We start from the raw sequence: 8479 nt of genomic DNA on the forward strand, positions 1-8479 counted from the left end.
TTTTTTTTTTTTTTGAGACAGAGCCTCAAGCTGTCCCCCTGGGTAGAATGCCGTGGCATTACAGCTCATAGCAACCTCCCAACTCCTGGGCTCAAGCGAGTCTCCTGCCCCAGCCTCCCAAGTAGCTGGGACCACAGGTGCCTGCCACAACACCTGGCTATTTTTTGGCTGCAGCTGTCATTGTTTGGCGGGTCCGGCCTGGATTCGAACCCGTCACCTTAGGTGTATGTGGCTGGCGCCTTAGCCACTTGAGCCACAGGCACCGAGCCGAGCAACTTTTTTTCATATGACTTTAAGACTTGACTTCTCTGTTGCCTAAGTGTTATAAAGCATTAGTTCCTAAGTGGAATTACTCAGAATTTAGGAGCAGACATGAATGGAGAGAATGCTGGATGAAGTGAGGTAGGGAGAGCATCAGTGAAAAGAATCATTTTGGTTGTTCTGCATCACTTTAACCTGAGATATGTTTTTCTTTTGTACAGTATGAAAAGACCAGGTCCAGATATGCATGAATGGATTGAGCCAAGTCATACATCTGTCTTCATTGTTGGAAAGGACAGTTATTTGACTTTTATTAAGGACACAAAGGGACAACAACCTTCCTATCTTTCTCCAGTATCTCTCTAGGGCTAATGGATAAATAGTCTGAGTATCATGAGACATTTGTGCCCAAGGAAAAGAAAAAGAAATATGGGGTATCTGCGGTGATGTTCCAGTCACTTGTTTACTTCTTGTTTTCACCTCACTTCTTTTTTGCCCTCTACCTTTAAGACCGGTTTGCATTGGTCTTTTTTCAACTGCTGTTGTCAGAATCAGGGGCAAGGGGAGTACAGTGTGCATATTTGGGACTAATTCAGCCTTCAGTATAGTGGATTTGGTGCTCTGAAAAGTCTTTTCTGCAGGAGCAACAAAGATCCTGGGCAAATATAAACAACACTTAAACATTGCTAAGCAGGTATAAAAGTAAGGAATCCATAGTTCAAAATGAAGTAAGAACTAGAATCCTAGCAAGTAACTGCTAAACACAACTTTTACTCAGAGTTTTGGCCAAACACAGCAGAACTTAACCCTCTATGGTAGTGACTACCCCAAAAAAGGAATATGAGAAACCAAAGACAAGAATCTAGCAGGTTCTTGCCTAAAGCTGAATACCCTCAATGTAAAAGTGAATAAGAAACAAACAGCTCCATCAAAGGGGGCAGCAAGGAGCTTGTCCCTGCCATGGTGCCAGATAAAGGTATAGGGTATCTTCCCTGACAGTTTATAACAAGAGGCCTTCTGTCGGTTTTCTGTCCCAGCTTAGGATACCTGTGTGGTGGAAGAAAGTGAGGAATTTAAAGTACTCAGTTGGTCGTGCCTCCAGGTGTTTTTTAGAAGCAAATGCAATTCCTTCTAGGCCTCAAACACTTCCAATAGGTAAACTTCCCAGGCAAATGAGCAGTCTTACTCAAAAATAATAAAGTGCACAAAGAAAGTATGATGAGGCTCGGCGCCTGTGGCTCAAGCAGCTAAGGCACCAGCCACATACACCTAAGGTGGCAGGTTCGAATCCCCAGCCCAGGCCCGCCAAACAACAATGACGGCTGCAACCAAAAAATAGCCAGGTGTTGTGGCGGGCGCCTGTAGTCCCAGCTACTTGGGAGGCTGAGGTAGGAGACTCACTTGAGCCCAGGAGTTGGAGGTTGCTGTGAGCTGTGATGCCATGACACTCTACCCAGGGGGATAGCTTGAGGCTCCGTCTCAAAAAAAAAAAAAAAAAAAAGAGAGTATGATAAACAAAAATGGGGAGAAACAGACTTAAAAGCTGATCTTTATTTATTTTTATTGTTGGGATTCACTGAAGGCACAAGAAACCAGGTTATACTGATTGCATTTGTTAGGTAAAGTCCCTCTTACAATTGTGTCTTGCCCCCCAAAAGGTGTGTCACACACCAAGACCTCACCCCGCTCCCTCCTTCCCTCTCTCTGCTCTTCCTTTCCCCCACCCCTCCCTCTTTCTCTTTTTCTCTGCTCTCCCCTTCCCCCACCATGTACTAGGTCATTAATTGTCCTCATATCAAAATTGAATACACAGGATTCATGCTTTTCAATTCTTGTGATGCTTTACTGAGAATAATGTGTTCCACTTCCATCCAGGTTAATACTAAGGATGCAGGTGTCCTCAAACTATGGCCCTCAGGCCAAATGCAGCCGGCTTAGGTGTTTTTGCCGCCACTGCCTGTCCTGCTTAGCAGCCAACCAGTTCCAGGGCCTGCAGCCTGGCCCTCCAATGGTCTGAGGGACAGTGAACTGGCCATCTGTTTAAAAACTGGACCCCTGATGTAAAGTCTCCATTTTTTTAACAGCTGAATAGTATTCCATGGTATATATATATACACGACAGCTTGTTAATCCATTGCTGGATTGGTGGGCATTTAGGCTGTTTCCACATTTTGGCAATTGTAAATAGAGCTGCAGTAAACAGTCTAATGCAAGTGTCCTTATGATAAAAGGATTTTTTTTCCTTCTAGGTAGATGCCCAGTAATGGGATTGTATGATCAAATGGGAGGTCTAGCTTGAGTTCTTTGAGTGTTCTCCATTCTTCTTTCCAAAAAGGTTGTATTACTTTGCAGTCCCACCAGCAGTGTAAAAGTGTTCCTTTTTCTCTACATCCATGCCAGCATCTGTAGTTTTGAGATTTTGTGATGTGGACCATTCTCATTGGAGTTAGATGATGACTCAGGGTGGTTTTGATTTGCATTTCTCTAATAATTAGGGATGATGAGCATTTTTTCATGTTAGCCATTCATCTGTCTTCTTCAGAGAAGGTTCTATTCATCTCTCTTCCCCATTGATATATGGGATTGTTGGCTTTTTTCATGTGGATTAATTTGAGTTCTCTATAGATCCTAGTTATCAAGCTTTTGTCTGATTCAAAATATGCAAATATCCTTTCTCATTGTGTAGGTTGTCTGTTTGCTTTGGTTGTTGTGTCCTTAGTTGTACAGAAGCTTTTCAGTTTAATTAAGTCCCATTTGTTTATTTTTATTGTTGCAGTTGCCACAGCAGTCTTCTTCATAACGTTTGTTCCCAGGCCAATATCCTCCAGTGTTTTTCCTATGCTTGCTTTGAGGCTTTTTATCATTTCATGCCTTAAATTTAAGTCCTTTATCCATCTTGAATCTATTTTTGTGAGTGGAGAAAGGTGCAGGTCCAGTTTCAATCTTTTACATGTGGATATCCAGTTCTCCCAGCACTATTTATTGAATAGGGAGTCTTTCCCGCAAGGTATGTTCTTGTTTGGTTTATTGAAGATTAGTTGGTTATAAGATGTTAGTTTCATTTCCTGGTTTTCTATTTAATTACAAATGTCTATATCTCTATTTTTGTGCCAATATCCAGCTGTCTTGACGACTATGGCCTTGTAGTACAGCCTAAAATCTGGTATGCTCAGAGATGTTGGCATGGATGTGGAGAAAAGGGAACACTTCTACACTGCTGGTGGAAATGCAAACTAATACGTCCCCTTTGGAAAGATGTTTGGAGATCACTTAGAGAACTAAAAATAGACCTGCCATTCGATCCTACAATTCCTCTACTAGGTATAGATCCAGAAGACCAAAAATCACGTTATAACAAAGATATATGTACCAGAATGTTTATCACAGCCCAATTCATAATTGCTAAGTCATGGAAGAAGCCCAAGTGCCCATTGACCCACGAATGGATCAATAAATTGTGGTATATGTACATCATGGAATATGATGCAGCCTTAAAGAAAGATGGAGACTTTACCTCTTACATGTTTACATGGATGGAGCTGGAACATATTCTTCTTAGCAAAGTATCTCAAGAATGGAAGAAGAAGTATCCAATGTACTCAGTCTTACTATGAAACCAATTATAGCCCAAGAAGAAGGGGAAAGGGGAGATGGAGGGGATTGGAGGAGGGGAGGAAGGGTGGAGGGAGAGTAATTGGTGGGACCATACCTACGGTGCATCTTACAAGGATACATATGAAATTTACTAGGTGAATATAAATGTCTTAACAGGAGAAAATGCCATGAAGGCTATGTTAACCAGTTTGATGAAAACATTTCAAATTGTACATAAAACCAGCACATTGTACCCCATGATTGCATTAATGTACACTGCTATGATTTAATTAAAAAAAAATCTGGTGTGCTGATGCCCCTGGCTTTGTTTTTATTATTAAGAACTGCCTTAGCTATACAGGACTTTTTTCTCGTTCCATATAAAATGCAGAAGTCTTGAAAGTATGATGTTGGTATTTTAATAGTGATGGCATGGAATCGGTAGCTTGCTTTGGGAAGTATAGACATTTTAACAATGTTGATTCTTCCCAGCCATGAGCATGGTATGTTCTTCCATTCGTTAACATCCTCTGCTATTTCCTTTCTTAGGGTTTCATAATTTTCCTTATAAGAGGTCTTTCACCTCTTTTGTTAGGTATATTCCTAGGTATTTCATTTTCTGTGAAGCTATGGTGAAGGTAGTTTTGTCCTTAATAAGCCTCTCATCTTGGCTGTTATTGGCGTATACAAAGGCTATTAACATGTGGCTATTGATTTTATATCCTGAGACATTACTGTATTTTTTGATGACTTCCAGGAGTCTTGTGGTTGAGTCTTTGGGGTTCTCTAAGATCATATTGTCAGCAAAGAGGGAGAGTTTGACCTCTGCTCCCATTTGGATGCCCTTTATTTCCTTGTCTTGCCTGATTGTGTTGGTTAGAACTCCCAGCACTATGTTGAATAGTAATGGCGACAGAGGACAACCTTGTCTGGTTCCAGTTCTAAGTGGAAAAGCTTTCAGTTTTACTCCATTTAGTAAAATATTAGCTGTGGGTTCATCATGGATAGCTTTGATCAGTTTAAGAAATGTGCCTTGAATGCCTATATTCTTCAGTGTTCAAATTAGAAAAGGATGCTGGATTTATCGAATGCTTTATCTGCATCTATCGAGAGGACCATATGGCCTTTGTTTTTGCTTCTGTTGATCCAGTGAATAATGTTTATGGACTTGTATATGAAAAGTTGATCTTTAAATACTTCAGATAGTGGCATGGTCATGTAGACTGTAATGAAATAACTTGATTAACGAATTTAAAGAAGTTGAAAATAAGGTAAAAAAAAAATCCCAGCAGATGTAAGAAAAGTTTTTGAATTAGAACTAAATACAAATTTACGATAAAAATTCAATGGATGGATTGTATAAATTAGATAAAGGTGGATTACTGAGTTGGAAGATCATTCTCAAGAAATGATTTAGGGTACACTTCAGATAAAAAGTAGGAACTGGCCAGGCACAGTGGCTCACGCCTGTAATCCTAGCACTCAGGGAGGCCAACATGGGTGGATTGCCTGAGCTTATAGTTCAAGACCAGCCTGAGCAAGTGTGAGACTCAGTCTCTTAAAAAAATAACCAGGCGTTGTGGTGGGCGCCTGTAGTCCCAGGTTCTCGGGAGGCTGAGAGAAGAGAATCGCTTGAGCCCAAGTGTTTGAGGTTACTGTGAGCTGTGATGCTACAGCACTCTATTGAAGGTGACAAAGTGAGACTCTGTTTCAAGAAAAGTAGGTACTGAAATTAACAAAATGTGGTAAAAATAGAAAATAGGCCAGAAGTTGAGATATGGACAATGGAGTATGAAGATCTCCATTGAGATGTACATTATTTGGAACTTAAGGAAGACACAATAGGAAGAGGCAATATTCAAAGGAATAATGGCTGATAAATTTATTAGTTTTTTTTTTTGAGACAGAGTATTACTATGTCACCCTCGGTAGACTATCATCGCATCATAGCTCACAGCAACCTCAAACTCCTGAGCTTAAGCAATTCTCTTGCCTCAGCCTCCCAGTGGCTGGGACTGCAGGTGCACACCATAACGCCTGTCTATTTTTGTTGTTGTTGTTGCAGTTGGCGCTGGCTGGGTTCCAACCCACCAGCCTTGGTGTATGTGGCTGTGCTACGGGTGTCAAGCCTTATTAGATTTCATTTTTGAATTGAAACAGAATCTTGCTCGTTTGAGTAGGCTGGAGTACAATGGTATCATCATAGATCACAGCAACCTCAAATTCTTGAGATCAAGTGACCCTTATTCCTTAACCTCCTGAGAAGCCGAGACTGCAAGTACATACCACCATGCCTGGCTAATTTTTAATTTTTTGTAGAGGCAAGATCTTTACTGTTTAGCCTAATTTTGAACTCTTGGCCTCAGCAATCCTTCTACCTTAGCCTCCCAAAGTGCTAGGATTACAGGCATGAGCCACCACACCAAGCCTTTTTCAGATTTGAGAAAAAAGATATAAAGCTTCAGTTTTGGGAAGTACAGTGAACCCCAGTCAAGATAAAGTAACTCATCTAAAGACATCAAGGTGAGATATAGAAAACCAAAGAAAAGATTTTAGGCAACTAGAGCGAAAATTACTGACTACCTATAAAAAACAGCCCTTAGTGACTTTTCAGCTTCAACAATGAAAGCCAGAAAACAGTGGAATGGGAGAAATGAGCCTTGGATGGGGCTGGCAGATCTGAGCCCACTGGAGCAACAGAATGCCCACTGGCATTTGGAAGGTCCCAAAGGGAACCCAAGAGGTCCTATCAATGGCTTGCAGTCCTTGACATTGGAAGTTTTATTAAGGGGCTTGACTCCCAGAAATCTTTAAGTCTCTCTCTCTCTTTTTTTTAAATTTAATCTTAGCTGTGTACATCAATGCAATCAAGGGGTACAATGTGCTGGTTTTATGTATAATTTGAAATATTTTCATCAAACTGGTTAACATAGCCTTCGTGGCATTTTCTTAGTTATTGTGTTAAGACATTTATATTCTACACTTAGTCAATTTCACATGTACCCTTGTAAGATGCACCGTAGGTCTGGCCCCACCAATTACCCTCCTTCCACCCATCCTGCTCCCTCCCCTCCCCTCCATCTCCCCTTTCCCCTTCTTTGGGCTATAATTGGGTTATAGCTTATATGAAAGCTATAAATTGGTTTCATTGTAGGGCCGAGTACATTGGATACTTTTTCTTCCATTCTTGAGATACTTTGCTAAGAAGAGTATGTTCTAGGTGGTGCCTGTGGCACAATGAGTAGGGCGCTGGCCCCATATAGCGAGGGTGGAGGGTTCAGACCCAGCCCAAGTCAAACTGCAAAAATAGCCAGGCGTTGTGGCAGCTGTCTGTAGTCCCTACTCGGGAGGCTGAGGCAAGAGAATTGCTGTGAGCTGTGATGCCATGGTACTCTACTGAGGGTGCCACTCTACCTTTTTAAAAAAAAAAGAAAAAAAAAAGAATATATTCCAGCTCCATCCATGTAAACATGTGTAAGGGGTAAAGTCTCCAAGGCTGCATAATATTCCATGGTATACATATACCACAATTTATTAATCCATTCGTGGATCAATGGCTACTTGGGCTTCTTCCATAACTTAGCAATTATGAACTGGGCTTCAATAAACACTGTGGTACAAATATCTTTGTTATAATGTGATTTTTGGTCTTCTGCATCTATACCTGGTAGAGGAATTGTAGGATCTACAATAGAGGAATGGCAGGTCTACTTTTAGCTTTCTAAGTGTTCTCCAAACATCTTTCCAAAAGGAACATATTAGTTTGCATTCCCCCAGCAGTGTAGAAGTATTCCCTTTTCTCCACATTCACTCCAACATCTCTGATTTTGGGATTTTGTGATGTGGGCTAGTCTTACTAGTGTTAGATGATGTCTCAAAGTAGTTTTGATTTGCATTTCTCTGATGATTAAGGATGATGAGCATTTTTTCATGTGTCTGTAGGCCATGCACCTGTCTTCTTCAGAGAAGTTTGTCTTCAAGTCCCTTGACTATCGGGGCAGCTCCTGTGGCTCAAGGAAGTCCCTTGACTACCCTGAGATGGGATCTCTTGTTCTTTTCTTGGTAATACGCTTGAGTTCTCTGTTAAGTTCCTCTTTAATGTTTGACTTTGTAGGAAAAGTCACTGGAATCAGTCAACTCGGGGCTCCACCTCATTATGAAAAGTGGAAAGTATGTGCTGGAATAAACGTAGGCTCTGAAGATGAGGCGACAAGGTGAACTGACATTGGTCATAGTCACCAGCAACTGCCCCAGCTTTGAGGAAATCTGAAACAGAGTACTATTCCATGTTAGCCAAAATTGGTGTTCAGTCACTACAGTGGCAATAATACGGAACTGGGCACAGCATGTGGAAAAACTAGAGTGTGCACACTGGCCATCCTTGCTCCAGGTGACTCTGATGTCATAAGAAGCATGCCAGAACGGACTAGTGAGAAGTAAATCGTGCACATTTTTTCTTTAATAAAACAAACCAGAGCTTGTTTATTTATTTTTTCAAATAGTGAAATAATGTCTTCATCTGTTAAGGAAAAAAAAAAAAAACCAAACAAACTGTTACTGTGGAAGCTTACACCCAATGAAACTTTTTAAAGAAAGGATGAATAGGCTCGGCGCCTATAGCTCA

The 8479-nt window shown here is 41.0% G+C and overlaps 1 pseudogene; it reads left to right on the forward strand.

The window, feature by feature from the left end:
* Positions 1–5632: 5632 nt before the first annotated feature.
* On the forward strand, positions 5633–8295 carry LOC100966736 (annotated as a pseudogene).
* Positions 8296–8479: the final 184 nt, after the last annotated feature.

Source organism: Otolemur garnettii, unplaced genomic scaffold (genome assembly GCF_000181295.1).
Source record: "Otolemur garnettii isolate 467f Iridium unplaced genomic scaffold, OtoGar3 scaffold00209, whole genome shotgun sequence".
In the NCBI taxonomy this organism is placed as follows: Eukaryota; Metazoa; Chordata; class Mammalia; order Primates; family Galagidae; genus Otolemur; species Otolemur garnettii.